This window comes from Hyaena hyaena, unplaced genomic scaffold, assembly GCF_003009895.1.
Source record: "Hyaena hyaena isolate Hyena2069 unplaced genomic scaffold, ASM300989v1 scaffold_318, whole genome shotgun sequence".
Classification (NCBI taxonomy): Eukaryota; Metazoa; Chordata; class Mammalia; order Carnivora; family Hyaenidae; genus Hyaena; species Hyaena hyaena.
Window position 1 is genome coordinate 1,746,980 of NW_024080949.1, and position 17,537 is coordinate 1,764,516.

At 40.0% G+C, this 17,537-nt stretch overlaps 2 pseudogenes; one reads left to right on the plus strand and one right to left on the minus strand.

Annotated features, from left to right (window-relative positions):
* The first annotated feature begins 2,423 nt into the window (after nucleotides 1–2,423).
* Nucleotides 2,424–2,524, plus strand: LOC120242830 (annotated as a pseudogene).
* Nucleotides 2,525–16,496: 13,972 nt separating this feature from the next.
* LOC120242820 lies at nucleotides 16,497–17,002 on the minus strand (annotated as a pseudogene).
* Between the last annotated feature and the right edge of the window lie 535 nt (nucleotides 17,003–17,537).

The following is a 17,537-nucleotide window of genomic DNA, read 5'->3' on the forward strand; positions in this document are numbered from 1 at the left end:
CACTCTTTTCCCCATTTTTTCCTTGTGTTCTAGAAGTTTATTTATTTTGAGAGAGAGAGAGAGAGAGAGAAAGAGAAAGAGAGAGAGCAAGCACATACAAGTGAGCAGGTTAGAGGCAGAGAGACAGGGAGAGACAGAATCCCAAGCAGGCTCCACGATCAGTGCACAGCCCAACGCTGGGCTTGATCTCACAAACTGTGAGATCATGACCTGAGCCAAAATCAAGAGTCAGTCAGACACTGATTGGACTGAGCCACCCAGGTGCCCATCTTTTTTCTATTTTTAATGACTCCTGTGATTACACTGGGCCTAGCGAATAATCCAGGAAAAGGTCCCTATCATAATGTCAAACAATTAGCAATCTTAATTCAACCCCCAACCCCAATTCCCCTTTGCCACGTAAGGATATATATGTAAAAACTCCAGGGATCATAACACGGACATTTGGGGTGGGGACCATTATTCTGCCTATTATAGGATGTCAGGACAATGATGACTTCTGTGACTACATAAGGATAGTCCCAACGTGAGCCTGAGGGGCTGGAATGTGGGTCATTTATGGGGAGAGGATGAATATGACTTTATAATGTCAGGCTGACAGTATCTCCGTCTAGGGTAGCCTGGAGGGAAACCTGTCAGGCTAGTTTCATACCTGCCTTGAACCTGGACGCCAAGAGGCCTCCCAACTGCTCAATCCCTTTATCTCCCCTCCATTTTAAGCTTTAAGATGTATTTGCCGTCTCTCACTCTGCATCGGGGCTTTTGCTCTTTTGTGAGATTCTTAATGCACCAACACAACCCCATCCCTATGGCTAAAATATCCACAGTGCTCCATCCTCCGCGTACTTCCTGAGAAAGTTCTACCATTCACCAGAACGTCTGCTGAAGCATTCATCATCACTCTTCATTAGCAAATGGTGCATGTTAGCAATGCTTTTTTGATGTGTATGTGTATATATATGTGTGTGTGTGTGTGTGTGTGTGTGTGTGTGTGTGTGTCTCACAACACACACACACACACACACACACACACACACACACACACAAAAGGAAGATTCAGGTAGGGAAAGAAGCGGACAATACAATTTGACCTTAAGTAGAAATCCCGCTCAAAATTAAGGAGAAGTTAATTTGAGGATAATAAGAGAGATTTTCTCTATAATTAAACAAAATCATACTGTTTAGGAACATGAGTTCTTTTCTAAGGTCTCAAGCGCACATTGTTGTGAACAATTAAATAATTTTCCCCCTAAATTTTTTTAAAAAATATTTTTATTTATTTCTAGGAGAGAGAGACAGCGTGAGCAGGGGAGTGTCAGAGAGAGAGGGAGACACAGACTCCGAAATAGGCTCCAGGCTCTGAACTGGCAGTCAGCACAGAGCCTGATGCGGGGCTTGAACCCACGAACTGCGAGATCATGACCCAAGCGAAAGTCAGATGCTTAACCGACTAAGCCACCCAGGCGCCCCCATTTTCCCCCTAAATTTAATCATCCCTTCTAATTTTGTTGCATGAGTAGTATTCAACTCAGAATTTGAAAATGAGGTCAGAAAGAAAATATCACCACCTGAAATGGAGCTAATGCGACTCAAGATGGGAGACATTAATCATGAGCAAGAGCGATCTACTTAGAGAAGTGATATGGGTTTTGAGGGAACTAAGCCAGAGCATAAGCATGTCTTTGGACTTCCAGTTCCAGAAGTTTTACCCTTTGAAGTGGAGACAACACGCTGATTTGCTGGCATTTCCGAAGGATGGGCAACGCCTCAAGGCCGAGGCGGCCGTCCCAAACTCGTGGGCAAAGAACGAGGTGAGACACTCCTGCTGGGAAGGCACTTCCTGTATTTGATGTACTTGCTATCAGGTAAAGGTGTGGACCCATCACAGTCTCGTAGCAAATATTCACTTGCCAATTGATGTGGAGTTTTTCTCCAGTGTAATGATCTTTTAAATTTGGTTTAAAGGTGAAAAGAATTAGAAACCAGGTGGCAGCCTTCACGGTGGTTTACTCACAAGGAAATGATGTCGGGAGAGCACAGCACTGGGACCGATTGGGGTGGGATAAGGAGTGGCAATTCGCATGGGTTTGGGCATTTAAACCCAGGGAAAGGCAACCGAGTAACACACAATCACTATGTCATTTTCAAGGCAACATCAAGAGCTCCTTTCACCTGCATAGGGCTCTGTATGTAACGTGGGGGTGTGTGTTGGGCTGGGGAGATGAATAGGGAACACATGCCCACCTTTCTCCAAACAGGCCTACTAGAACATTCCTGTCACCCTTGCGTCTCTCTCCAATTTCCGCCCTCTCTATCCACCACGAGGAAAGAAGGCAAGCGGCAAAGCACACGTCCAACTACACTTAGTAAAAAGCCAAGTATCCCCGTGTAGTTAGCCTATGTGATTGAGATATGTTGCTGCTGTGTTCGTGGCACACACGCACTAAAACTGGACCAATACCAAGAGATTAGCACGGCCCCTGTGCAAGATGACACACAAATTTGTGAAGCTTTCCATATTTTTGTATGTTAACTAAACAGAATGAAAATAAAACCTTAAGGGGTGCCTGGCTGGCTCAATCAGTAGAGCATGAGACTCACAATCTCAGGCTCATGAGTTGGGCATGGAGCCTACTTAAAATAAAAAATAAAACCAAATAAAAACTGGAATAAACAAATAAACGTTCTTGTTGCTGATGACCTACCCCAGGAAGGTCATGTAACCTGCTTGTGAAACGTACAACAAAGTTATGGCAATTGTCTGTTAATTGCACACCTATTGTTCTCCGCGCCCCGCCCCCCCCCCCCCCCCCCCCCCCCCCCCCCCCCCCCCCCCCCCCCCGCCGCCCCCAGCACCCAGAGTGACTGTAGATCAACTCATCCAGTCCATCAACTTAGGAGTCCAGAAGAAAGGGCACATCAACTAAAAGAGAGAAGGCTTTTCTTCTGTTAAAGAATAAAAGAAGGTCAACCCTCGTGACTTCTATAAAGCTTTATTTCCTGAATTAATAGAAACAGCTCTTTAGCATTAGAAATTTAACAGTGCCATGCTTTATTTTCTCTTTTCCAAATAAGGTTTATGTTGTGGCTTATCTTTTCTGTCTGTGTGTCCTTAGTGTTGCCCTGTGTTTACCCTGATTACAGGCCACAACTAGTTAAATGTCCTTTAGCAAGAAAGAACATTGAGACATCACCAATCAATGTTCTGTTTACATTTCTATCATAAAAGTTAAATATTTGTTCGAAGTCAAAGACTATTACTTTCAGTCACTTCTTTTAATGAAAGTCATTTAGTGATGATACTTCAAAGTTATGAGGACCTGGAGATTCTGTCTTTTTCTTATCCTATTTTATAGAAAGAATCAGAATTCAGTCCATGCTCTGAGTTACAGAGACCTGTAACTTAATACAGAACAAGATTTTTTTGTGTATTTTGTCTTTGTTGGACAGTATTTAATGAAGTTATTAAATGTTCTTTGGAAATCAAGAGGTAGTTCTAGAAAACCAAGTGGGGGTGGGGAAAATAATTCCTCAGGTGAGAAAGTCTGAAAACTTACTTTGAAGGCCATAACTTACTTAATGGGTGACATTGAGCAACGGATTAATCTGAATCACCTGTCAGGCCTGAATTATATGAATTGAATATGAATTGAACGAACAGTATCTGCAAAACCCTAACCTAGGGTAATTAGTATACTAATTCAGTCCTAAAAAGGACTCTGGAGTTAGACCATCTGGTCATATCCCAGCTCAGCTGCCTACTACACGGTAACGTGAAGGAAGTTACTTAACCTCTCTGTGCATCACTTCATCTTCTATAAAATGTGGATGAAAATACCCCTCCCTAGGCAGAGAAAGACAAAGATCATATGGCTTCACTAATATGTGGAATTTAAGATACAAAACAGATGAACATAAGGGAAGGGAAGCAAAAATAAATATAAACACATGGAGGAGGACAAAACATAAGAGACTCTTAAATACAGAGAACAAACGGGGTTACTTGAAGGGTTGTGGGTAGGGGGGATGGGCTAAATGGGTGAGGTACATTCAGAAGGACACTTGCTGGGATGAGCATTGGGTGTTATACATGTGGGATAAATCCCTGGGATCTACTCCTGAAAATATTATAGCACTATGTGCTAACTAACTTGGGTGAAGTAAGTAAGTAAATAAATAAATAGAAAATAGCACCTCCCTCACAGAGTTACCATGATTTAATGAGCTAGTAAATAAAAGCACATGGAAAGTACCATGTAGGAGTTAGCTATCATGCTGAGCAGTCTTACTATTGAAATTGGTTAATGATCTTTCCATTAACAGCATAACCTGTCATACATCACGCTGGGATTTGACCATCAAGAAGGAGAAAAGAAAAACCTTTATGGATGACAGCCCAAACCATACACACTGACAGAGCTTAGTGTCTATACTCATGAATGTGATTTTATTACTTCATACTCCACTGTCGTCACCACCTTAACTACTCTTGCCCAAGAAGCTAATCATTGCAAATAACTTTATTGCTCATTCTGGGAACTTACTGGAAGACACATTACTCCCCCAGACTCTCTGAATTCCTTGCCTTAAATATCTTCACCTTGTGGTCACCAGTCCTCAATAACCTCACCATCCTTACCTCATCCTAACCAAGGCTGCTCACTTGAAAGGCCTTCCTTAAGGCAGACTGGAATATCTCAGAAATCCCCTGGCTTTTCCTCCACACCCCAGATTCCACTAAGGTCATTCTCTTTTACTGCAGTGAGGACACACTCAGCCCCGTCTTATCAACAAGTTGTCTTGGCAATACCTATGGGGAGCCAGCCTTCCACGTGGATTAGTAAACTGAACTCTGGAACTGGAGTTAGAAGCTATGAGTGGAAGTCACAGCTCTCACTTGGACAAGTCACTCATTTTCAGATGCCTCGTCTGTGTAATGTATGTGCACAAAATATATATGTACGTGCATAGTGTCTACACGAATGCCTACACCACGGTAAAGAACACTTCAATGTTGCTTACATGTCCCTTCCCGTTCTGTTGGGTCGGCCCTTGGTGGTCCCTGGTAAACCAGCTGACAGATCCAGCCAGTGGAAGGTGGAGGCCCTGGAGGATGCGGACACTCCTTCCTGCATGAGACACCACAGTTTTCTGAAGGGAATGAGCATGGGACCCAGAGCAAGTATTGAATGGTTTTTATCCACAGACAGCTAGGAGCTGATCCAGAACCTTGTGATCTAGCACTCGGCTTCTTTGTTCTTCAGGGCCTTGTGGCTATGTGGGAGGCGTGCTGTATGGTCACTTCTCAGGCCTTCATCACCTCGTGCACTGCTTCCTGTCCTCCGTCTTTCTCACTTCTTGTGCCAATTTTGATTCCTTGACTGTCAGGTCCAAATTTAGCCTTTTCATGTGCGGTAGATAAATGGGTTGGGACCCTTTAAATTGTCCTCCCTAGCTAGCTGCACAGCGTTAAGCTTTGGCAGTAAAAGGTGGTGGGAGAGCTATCGCAGGAGGAAAGGATCATGGTCTGATGTGCGTGCTCAGCAGGCTCCTTTATTATTTTTTTAAAAGTTTATTTGTTTATTTTGAGAGAGAGAGAGAGAGAGATGGGGCAGAGAGAGATGGAAACAGAGACTCCCAAGCAGGCTCTGCACTGTCAGGGCAGAGCCTGATGCGCGGATGGAACTCACAAACCTGAACTCAGATCATGACATGAGCCGAAGTCGGATGTTTAGCTGAGCGAGCCACCCAGGTGTCCCTCAGCAGGCTTTTTAGATGCTGGGATTCACCAGTGCAGCTTCTTTGGTATGCAGGCCCCACGGTGCACAGAAGCCACAGCAGCGATTGTCCAGAGGCCTCTCCTGGTACCCTTCTTGACAGGTTTTATAGCTCGGTGCCTCTGGAAAGACACTTCCTATGAAAAGCTTCCCAGGGATCTTAAAGGATAGATTTTCCCCAGCAAGTTCCTGGTGGGTTTCCAGAAACTTCTGCTGGCATGACACCACATGACCTCTCTGTCATCCGGTGAGTCATGACCCTGACTTCTCAACAAGACCTGGATTTCAGCCTTCAGTTTTCAGTCCTCTTCCTTGGGTCCTCTATTTTGAGTCGACGGGTGGTAATGCTTCTGTATTTATTCTTATCTTCCGTAGAATTCTCTTTACCTTTTTTAAAAGTTTTTAAAAGATGTTTTTTAATGTTCTATTATTTTGTTTTATTTTTAAATAGCTCCACACCCAACACGGGGCTTGGACTCATGACCCTGGGATCAAGAGTCACATATGCTAAACTGAGCCAGCTAGGCGCCCTACCTTTTTTTTTTTAAAGTTTTTTTTTAATTCCAGTTAGTAGGGGCGCCTAGCTGGCTCAGTTGGTTAAGCATCTGACTCTTGATCTCTCAGCTCAGGTCATGATCTCATGAGTCAAGAGACTGAGCCTCGTGATAGGCTCCAGGCTGACAGCAGAGAGCCTGTTTAGGATTCTCTCTCTTCTCTCTCTGCCTCTCTCTCTCAAAAGAAAGAAAGAAAGAAAGAAAGAAAGAAACATTAAAAAAATAAATTCTAGTAAGTGAACATGAAGTGTAATATTACTTTCAGGTGTACAATATATATGCACAACACTTCTGTACATCACCTCGTGCTCACCACAGGTGCCCTCCTTAATCCCCATCACCTAATTTGCCCATCCCCCTACCCCATCCCCGCTGGTAACCATCAGTTTGTTCTCTATAGTTAAGGGTCGGTTTCTTGGTTTGCCTCTCTCTCTCTTTTCTTCCCCTTTCCTCTTTTGTTTTGTTTCTTAAATTCCACATATGAATGAAATCATATGGTATTTGTCTTTCTCTGAGTGACTTATTTCACTTAGCATAATATCCTCCAGATCCATCCATGTCATGGCAAATGGCAAGAGTTCATTCTTTTTTATGGCTGAGTAATATTCCACTGTGTGCATATCTATCATCTACCCATCTATCTATGATATATATATGTGATATATATTTTTTAACATTTTTTCATTTTTGAGAGAGAGAGAGAGAGTCCAAGTGGGGGAGGGGCAGAGAGAGAGGGAGACACAGAATCCGAAGCAGGCTCCAGGCTCTGAGCTGTCAGCAGAGAGCCTGACACAGGGCTCGAACCCACGAGTGGTGAGATCATGACCTGAGCTGAAGTCGGACACCCAACAGACTGAGCCACTCAGGCTCCCGTATATATGTGATATATATGTGTGATATAAATATATATCATATATTCCTTATCCATTCATCAGTCGATGGACACTTGGGCTGTTTCCACAATTCTACTGTAGATAATGTTGCTATAAACATCGGGGTGCATGTATCCCTTTCAATTCATGCTTCTGTATTCTTTGAGTAAATACCTGGTAGTATGATTGCTGGAACAGAGGGTAGTTTTATTTTTAACTTTTTGAGAAACTTCTATAGAGTATTTCAGAATGGCTGCTGCAATTTGTATTCCCACCAACAGTGCAAGAGGGTTCCCTTTTCCCTTTGCCCCACATCCTTGCCAATACCTGTTGTTTCCTGTGTTATTGATTTTAGCCATTCTGACTGGTGGGAGGTATTACCACCTTGTTGTTTTTCCCTGATGATGGATGATGTTGAGCATCACTTAACCAACTCAACCAACTGAGCCACCCAGATGCTCCACCCAGGAATTTGTTTTATATTTTGTATATGAATCCTTTACAAGTACATGGTTTGCAAATATTTTCTTCCATTTCTGTAGGTGACTGATTCGATTTGTTGATTATTTTAACAAATACTGAAATATTATTGCTGTGCAGAAGCTTTTTAGTTTGCTGTAGTACCATTTGCTTATTTTTACTTTCGTTGCTTGAACTTTTGGCATCATACCAAATATATCATTGCCAAGGCCAATGCCAAGAAGGTTTTCCCCTATGTTTTCTTCTAGGAATTTTATGATTTCAGGTCCTATGTTTCAGTCTTTAATTGATTTTGAGTTAATTTTTGTGTATGGTGTAACAGTCCAATTTCATTCTTTTGCAGGTGGATAACCAGTTTTCCCACTGCTAATTACTGAAGAGGGTATCTTCTCCCCATTGTGTGTTCTTGGCACTTTTGCAAGATTAGTTGACCATCTGTGTGTGGGTTTATTTCTGGGCTCCCTCTGTTCTGTTCCATTGGTCTATATATGTCTGGTTTTAGATCATGATCATACTATTTTGATTAATGTAGCTTTGTAATATATTTTGAAACCACAAAGTGTGATGTTTTTAGCTTTGTTCTTCTGACTCAAAATTGCTTTGACCATTCGGGGCCTTTTGTGGTTCTATATGAGTTTTAGGATTATTTTTTCTATTTCTATTCAAAATGCCTTTGGAAAAAAAATGCCAGTGGGATTTTGATAGGGCCTGCCTTAAATCTGTAGAACTCTTTGGGTAGTACAGCAATTTTAACAGAATTAATTATTCCAATCCAAGAACATAGGATGTCTTTCCATTTATTTTTATCTACTTTAGTTTCTTTGATCAGAGTTTCATAGTTTTCAGGGTACGAGTCTTCCACCTCCTTGGTTAACTTTATCCTAAGTATGTTATTCTCTCTGATGTTATTGTAATGAGACTGTTGTCTTAGTTTTCTTTCCCCGGATAGTTTTTTGTTGGTATATAGAAATGCAAGTGATTTTTGTATGCCAACTTTGTATCTGACAGCTTTACTAAATTTCTGCATTGGTTCTAACAAGTTTTGTTGTGAAGTCTTTAGGGTTTTCTACATATGAGATCATGTCATCTGCAAACAAGTGATTTTACTTCTTCCTTTCCTATTTTTGAATGCTGTTTATTTCTTTTATTTGCCCAGTTGTTCTGCCTAGAACTTCCAGGGCTGCGTTGAATATAAGTGGTAAACGTTGGCATCTTTGCCTTGTTCCAGATTTTAGAGGAAAAGCGTTCATTTTTCACCACTGAGCGTGGTCACGTTATCTGTGACCTTTTCATATATGGCCTTCATCACATGAATTGATTTGCATATCTTGAACCATCCCTGAATTTCACTTGGTCTTGGTGTACGATATTTTAAAATAAGCTCCTAGGGGCACCTGGGTAGCTCAGTCGGTTAAGCGTCGGACTGCAGCTCAGGTCATGATCTCGTGGTTTGTGGGTTTCAGCCCTGAGTTGGGCTCTGTGCCGACAGTTTGGAGCCTGAAGCCTGCTTCAGATTCTGTGTCTCCCTCTCTCTCTGCCCCTCCCCTGCTCACACACACACACTCTCTCAAAAATATATAAACATTAAAAAATATGCTCCTGAGTTAAATCAGCTAATAGTTTGTTGAGGATTTTTGCACCCATGTTCATCAGAGAAATTGGTCTGTAGTTTTCTTGTGGAGTCTTTATCTGGTTTTGGTATCAAGATGATGCTGATCTCATAAAATGAGTTTGGAAGTAGTACCTCTTTTTTTTTTCTTTTTTGGAAGAGTTTAAGAAAGATTAGTATTAATTCTTTACATATTTTGTAGACTTCAACTGTGAAGCTCTCTGATCCTAGGATTTGTTTGGAGGTTCTTGATTATCGATTCAATCTCTTTACTAGTAATTGGTAAATTCAGATTTTCTATTTCTTTATTATTCAAACTTGGTAGGTTGTTTCTAGCAATTTAGCCTATTTTTCTAGATTATCGAATGTGTTGGCATGTAATTGTTCAAAGCAGTTTTTTATGATCCTTAGTATTTTCATGTTACCAGTTGAAACACCTCCTTTTTCACTTGTGATTTTAGTTGTGCCTTTTCTTTCTTTTAGTCTAGCTAAAGGTTTGTCACTTTTGCTTATCTTTTTTTTAAAAAAACAGCTTTTAGTTCCACTGATTTTTTTTTGTCTTCCTAGCCTCGTTTTCATTTATTTCTGTTTTTTGTTCTTTCCTTCCATATACTAACTTTGAGCTTAGCCCATTACTTTTTTCTAGTTCCTAGAGGTTCAGAGTTAGATTGTTTATTTGAGATCTTCTTTTTTAATGCAAGCTATTAACTTCCCATCTAGCTGTGCTTGTTGTATCCCATAAGGTTTCATATGTTTTGTTTATGTTTGTGTATGTATTATTTCGTAATCTCTTTTGATTTCTTCTTTCACTCAATAATTGTCAAGAGTGTGTTGTTTAATTTCCATCTGTGAGTTTCCCCATTTCCCTTTTGTTATTGATTTCTAACTTTATTCCATTGTGGTCATAAAAATACTTGGAAATGCTTCAATCTCCTCAACTTTGTTAAGACTTATTTTGTGACCCAGCATGTGATCCATCCCAGAGAATGTTCCATGTGTGCTTAAGAAGGATGTGCATTCTGCTGCTGTTGGGTTGAATGCTCTATGTATGTCTGTCGACTCCATTTGATCTGCAGTGTTGTTCCAGTCTGTTTCGTTATTGATTTTGTGTGGGTGATCTATCCAGTTGTGAATGTGGATTACTGTAGTTGCCTATTAAGTACGTGCTAAATCCTCCAGGAGGAAGAATTAAACCACAGTACCCATCAGCCTCTCCTAGAGCTTTGCAGATTTGTAGTTTCAGGGACTCCTAATTTCGAATTGCTTTTCTATTCCAAGTTATCACTGATCACTTGGAGGCAGATCATCTCAGACTCTGGTGAGAAAGGGGTCATGAAGAGGGAGGGGCTCTGGCTGACCTTCTAGAGAATTTCAAATCAAATACACCTTGCTTTCACAAACATTAACTTTCTTCCAAAACTCTTGTCTATAAGAGACAGCCAAAATGCATATACGAGAAATGCAGCTTTCCCTCTAATACATATTCGACTATTATTTATGGAGAAGCAACATCTTTGTTTTATTACCGTAACAAAATCATGTGCCTTCTCTCAGCCCCAATTTACTTTACAAAGCAGGCCACAGTATCTGATAATAACTGGTCACAATGATTGCAATCTCCTTCCTCACTTAAATGGGTGTGTGTTTAACTTTTAAATTTTAAGTTTAAAAAAAAACCTCTCATTTCGAGGAATAAAACAGGTTACGCACCAAATATATTTAGAAATAATTTATGAAATGAGAAACAATTAGCATTTATTTCTAAAATTGGTTCCCCTTTCTATACTAACCTCTCAGTTGGCTGAAGTTATTTTTACATTCTTTTAACCCACAAAGCAGCTGCCCTCTGACCATGTTTCTCGTTCTGCTCAGTACTTCTAAATCTTTACTGATGCCAAGGCACCAAATGTAACAGGAAACATCTATCTTGTAGAATACAGCAAGCTAATTTACTTCAGAAGAAAAAATAATTATTAAACAGTTTTACTGAGCTGTAATTAACATATGATGAACCTCACATATTTAAAGTGTATAATTAGATGACTTTTGACAGATGTAAACATATCACCACAATCAAGATCAATAACATTTCGCTCCCAAAATCTTCTGCACGCTCCTTTGCAATCCTCTCCTGCACTCTTCCTCCCCTCTCCCCAGGTATCCACTGGTGTATGTTTTGTTGCTCTTGATTGGTTTGCATATTTCAGAGTTTTATATAAGTGGAATCATACAGCATGTACTCATTTCTATTTGAATTTTTTTAATACAGAAGAAATATTTTGAGATTCATCTTTGTTGTTGTAAGTACCACTAGTCCATTCCTTTTTATTGTTTTTTTTTTTTTTTTAAAGATTTTAGTTTTAAGTTATCTCCCAATGTGGGGCTTGAACTCACAACCCCAAGATCAAGAGTCGCAAGCTCCACTGATGGAGCCGGCCAGATCCCTCCCACCCTTTTTATCGTTAAATAATAATCCACTGCATGATGCATCACAATATTTTTAAATGCATTCATTGATGGGCATTTGGGATATTTCTAGTGTTTGATTATTACAGGTAAAGCTGCTATGAACATTTGTATGCAAGTCTTTGTGTGGATATATGCTTTTATCTCTCTTTCATTGGGCAAACAATTAGAAGACGAATAAATTGAGTCATCTGGCTGGCATATGTGTAGCTACTTGATAAATGGTTAACACTTTTGTTAAGTGATTGCACTGTTTTTCATTTCCACCAGCAATGTGTGAGAGTACCAGTTGCTCCACATCTTCACCAAAACTTGGTATGGTAAGCCATGTGAATTTTAGACATTGTAATAGGTCTGTAGTAGTAGCTCCTTTGATTTTAATTTGCATTTCCTTTTGACTAATGATGTTGAACATCTGTTAGTGTGTTTGACATCCATTTATCTTCTTTGATGAAGTATTGATTCCATTTTTTTTGCCCACTTTTAAATTGAGTTGTTTTCATATTATTGAGATTGAGAGATCTTTATATATTCGGATGCTAGTTATTTATCAGATATGTAATTTGCATATATTTTCTCCTAATCTGTGGCTTTTCTTTTATTCCTTTAACAGTGTTTTTAATTTATTTTTAATTTAAAAAATTTTAAGGTTACTTATTTTGAGTGAGAGTGTGTGCACAAGCAGGGGAAGGGCAGAGAAAGAGAGGGAGAAAGAATCTCAAGCAGGCTCTGCACCATCGGCACAGACCCCGAAGCAGGGCTTGAACTCACAAACCGTGAGATCACGACCTGAGCCGAGGTCAAGAGTTGAATGCTTAACTGTCTGTGCCACCCAGGTGCCCCATATTACCTTAAGCGTGTTTCTTAAAGAGCAAAAGTTCTTAATTTAGTCGAAGTCCAATTTATCATTTCTTTTATGTACTGCAGTTTCAGTGTCATATCTATGAAATCGCCTAAACCAATCTTGCAGATGTTTTCTTTCATGTTATTCTAGAAGTTTTTAGCATAGGTTACACATTTGTGTGTCAGATACATTTTTAGCTACCTTTTAGTATATAATGTGAAGTATAGAATGATGTTTGCTTTCTTTTACATAAGGATATCCAACTATTCCAATTATTCCACAATTCGTTGAATAAACTAAGCTTTCTGTGCTGCATTGCCCTTGTACCATTGTCAAAAAATCTGTTGACCATCTAGGTATGGGTCTGTAAATAGAGAGATTTCCTATTCTGATCAATTGATATAGTTATGAATCTTTCCACCAATACCAAATGCAACCTTACAAGCCCTGAAATCAAGTAATATAGGTCCTACCACTTTTCTCCTGTTTTTGAAAGTTGTTTTGAGTATTCTAGGATCTCTGCATTTTGATATAAATTTTCGAATCATCTTCTTAAGTTTTGCAAATAATAATGCTGGGATTTTAATTGGGGTGCTCTGAATTGACATCTCGACAATACCGAGTCTTCCAAGCCATTAACATGGTATATGTATCCTTTTATTTAGGTCATTTTTAATTTCTTTAAGCAGCGCTCTTTTAGTTTTCAGTCGACAAGTATCACACGTCTTTGTCAGATTCATTCATAGTTATTTTATATGTTTTGTGCCCCTGTCAATGTTACTTTTATAATTTTGATGTCTAATTTTTCATTGCTACAATATAGAAAAACAATTATTTTTTGTATATTGATCTTGTACCCCGCAACTTGATAAATTCACTTATTATAGTATTTTTTCATGATTCCAGAGGTTTTTTTTTTTTTTTTTTTTTTTTTTTTTTTTTTTTTTTTTTTTTTTTTTTTTTTTTTACAGAGGAAAGTATGTTATTTGTGAAAAAAGACAGTTTTATTCTTCTCTCCCGGTTGTTTTTATGCCTTCTTGCACTGGCTACAGCCTCCAGCACAATTTTGAATAGAACTGGTAAGTGAGAATAGCCTTGCCTTGCTCCTGATGTTACAGAGAAAGCATTTGGTCTTTCACCATTCAGTATAAGGTTAGTTGTAGGTTTTCATACACGCCGTTTATATGGTGGTGGGTGTTCTCTTCTAGTCCTACTTTCTTGAGGGTTTTTATTGTTTACCTTTTAATGTTAAGCCAGCCTTGTATTCCTGGGTGAACCCAACTTGATCATGGTGTATAATCTTTAAAAAATATTTATTTTTTTTTTATTTTTGAGAGAGAGAGAGAGACAGAGAGAGAGAGAGAGAGAGAGAGAGAGAGAATAAGGAATGTGGCCTTGCCAAAAGAGTGGTCTAGTCTTTGTCCTGGTTCTTGGAGGTAACTTCTACATCCTTAAAAATTCTTATGAGGGGCGCTTGAGTGGCTCAGTCAGTTGAATATCCAACTCTTTTTTTCTTTGTTTTGCCTTGTTTTTAATGTTTTATTTATTTTTGAGACAGAGAGAGACAGAGCATGAGCTGGGGAGGAGCAGAGAGAGAGAGGGAGACACAGAATCCAAAGCAGGCTCCAGGCTCTGAGCTGTCAGCACAGAGCCCAATGTGGTGTTGGAACCCACAGACCACGGGATCATGACCTGAGCTGAAGTCAGATGTTTAACGGACTGAACCACCCAGGTGCCCTGATGTATAATTTTTTAATTATATTATTGGATTCATTTTTCTAGGGTAATCACAAGGGCTTTCTTAGTGTGTAAGTCAGCTGTTCAACCAATTGAGTCACCCAGGTGTTCCTATTTCTTTCTTTTTCTTTTTTGAAAAGGAGAGACAGTGAGAGCAGGGGAGGGGCAGAGAGAGAGGGAGAGAGAGAGAATCCCAAGCAGACTCCCTGCCACCAGTGTAGAGCCAGATACGGGGCTTGAACTTATGAAACTGTGAGACCATGACTTGAGCCAAAACCAAGAGTTGGCCACTCAACAGGCTGAGCCACTTGGGCGCCCTTATATTTCTATTTTAAGAGAATACATTGTTGGTGTGTACAGACACACACACACACACACACACAGAGTTGGGGAAAACAATGAAGGTAAAATCAGATTAAAAACTTTCTATCAGTTGGTGTACCTCATGCTGAAATCCTTTAAACTGAAGGATTATCAATCCTTCAGGAAAATCAATCAAGAGTGGTATCATACAGGTTAAAAACACATTCAATATTCATAGAATTGCTCACCACAAAACTTCAACTTTTAAGATAAGTATACTTACCTGGTGTGCCTGGGTGGCTCAGTTGGTCAAGTGTTCAACTCTTAATTCAGCTCAGGTCATGATCTCACAGTTTATCAGTTGGAGTCCCACGTCGGACTCTGCGCTGACAGTTCAGATTCTCCCTATGCCTCTCTCTCTGCCCTTCTCTTGCTCATGCATGCACGTTCCCGCTCTTTCTCTGTCTCAAAATAAATAAATAAACTTCAAAAGGTAAGTATACTTAGTTGTTCCCTAAGGTTAGGGAAATACTTCAGCTTTGAGAATACATTCAAACTATTCTGATATTATTAAATTGCAAGGCAAAATTAAACCTCCCCAGCAAACTGGTGGTTCTAGAAACATCTGGTGTGTATGAAGAGAAGCTTGTGGGTGAAGACCATGTCTCCCTAATTTGTTAGCAATTTCAATACTGCATTGATAGACAAACTGGAGTGGTCTAAAAGCTAGGATTTAATTATGTTGGCCTAATTTAGCTACAAAGTCATTGTCTTAGAACATTCACTTCCTTTTCCTAGGAATTTTGGTTTAATTTCACTTTTCAATGATTTATTAAGTCACATAATGATGCTCTTAGAAAGGCCTTGATATACCGTTCCAGGATCTGTGGGGAGGCTGAGACCCGGCACAAAGAAGACACTACAGTAGCTTCCTCTAGACACATTCTTTTCATCTCTGCAGTAACTCGCTTTTCTCAGTGTGAATTGAGCGCCCTTCGAGAGGGGTGTATAAACCTTTTTTGCTTCAGCCGTACTTGACTGTTTTATTAGGCAAAGATCCAAGTGTGGACTACAATCATAATTTTTTAAGTCTTAAACTTAACCTCCTTTGAAGAGAACTGGAATCTCAGCCACTGGAGCACATTAATACAGCACTTGATACATATGACAGCCTGACATCTTCTGGCTCACATTTTCCTTCAATGAACTTTCCATTTTTCCAAAATTTAGTATTTATGAAGCAGCTAAATTTCTCCGCTCAAAAGACCATTAGTAGAATGACAATACAGTTTAAAGAATATTAACAAGACAGCATACTTTGAGCTCTGGTTTCCGAATGACCTAAATTTAAATCTTGGCTTTATGACTTAATAGCTGTATAACTGCCTCAGTTTCCTCATTTTTTAAGTTTAGATGCATTTTACTTGTATACAACCTATATGACATGTTTCTTTTTTTTCCAAATTCTTTTTATTTTTAAAGTTTTTCTTTTAATGTTCATTTATTTTTTTTTTGAGACAGAGAAAGGGTGAGCAGGCAAGAGGCACAGAGTGAGGGGGACAGGGGATCTGACATGGGCTTCGATAGCAGTGGCTTGATACCGGGCTTGAACTCATGAACAGCAAGATCATGACCTGAACTGAAGTCGGACCCTCATCCAACTGAGCCATCTAGGTGTCCCTCTCTCTCTCTCTTTTTTTTAAACAGTGGCTTCACTCTCAGTAAGTCAAGGTCAAAATAAATGAAGAGCTCAAGATGGACATCTGTCCAATTTCTCGAAGTCCAGGTGATGTGTGGACAAAAGGCAGCAGCCAGTTATGACAAGAGGTGATATATCCAAAGTGAGAGCCAAATTCATGAACATTTTTCCATTTCTAAACCATCCTTAAAGAAACTCATCTATGGGGAGAGTCACACCATCCTCATGGTCATCCAGCAGAGCGACCATGCCATTTGGATTTGCATTTTCACCAGTAAAGAACTGGCAGCTTTTGAGATGAGCAAGGTTGTGCTTGATTTGTTCTGCAGCCCCTGTCATAAAAGGTTTTGCTTTTTCTGGTTTCTGTTCTTCAAGTGTGCCTTTGATTTCATTTCATGCCATCTTTGCTGGACTTCTTGCAGGATTCTTTTGTGAAGCTGGTTTCCTGTAAGTGATGGTTCATGACAACATCGACACCAGTGACTGCTGTGCTTTCTGTACCTTCACCCTCGGGGCCTTTGGCTGAAGCATTTCCTCCAGTGACTGAGTCATCAGTGTTGCCCTCGGTTCTCGTGACCATCCGCCCCTCCACCTCCAGGCACAGGCCCTCTCTAATCTCATGCATCTTGTAGATGATAGACAACATCTCATCCTAGCTGGTGAGATCCTAGGAGATGATCGTGATGGTGGCTGGAGAGAAAGGATGGTGGCGCTAGCTTAGCAGGAGCCCAGAGCTGAGAGGAAGCCAGGAACCCTCTTCCCAGGCACAGCAGTCCTGGGAAGAGGGTGGAGAGGGTAAAAAAAATGCTCAGTTTCTTCATTTTTATTTATTAATTTATATGTTAAAGTTTATTGATGTTTGAGAGAGAGAAAGAGTGGCAGAGGGGCAGTGAGAGAGAGAGAGAATGCCAAGCAGGGTCCATGCTGTCAGTACAGAGCCCAACGTGAGGCTCAATCCCACAGAGTGTGAGATCATATCCTGAGCGGAAATCAAGAGTCAAATGCTTAACTAACTGAGCCACTCAGGCACCCCAGCTTCCTCATTTTTAAAAATGGGAAATGACTAGTATCTAACTCATGAGGCTATGGAAATGAATAAATGAAAGAAAATATGTAAAGGGCTTAGCAGTGTGACCAAAACATGGCAAGTGGGAATGTTTTCATGGGGGTGTAGGGCTTTTAAAAAGATTTAAAAA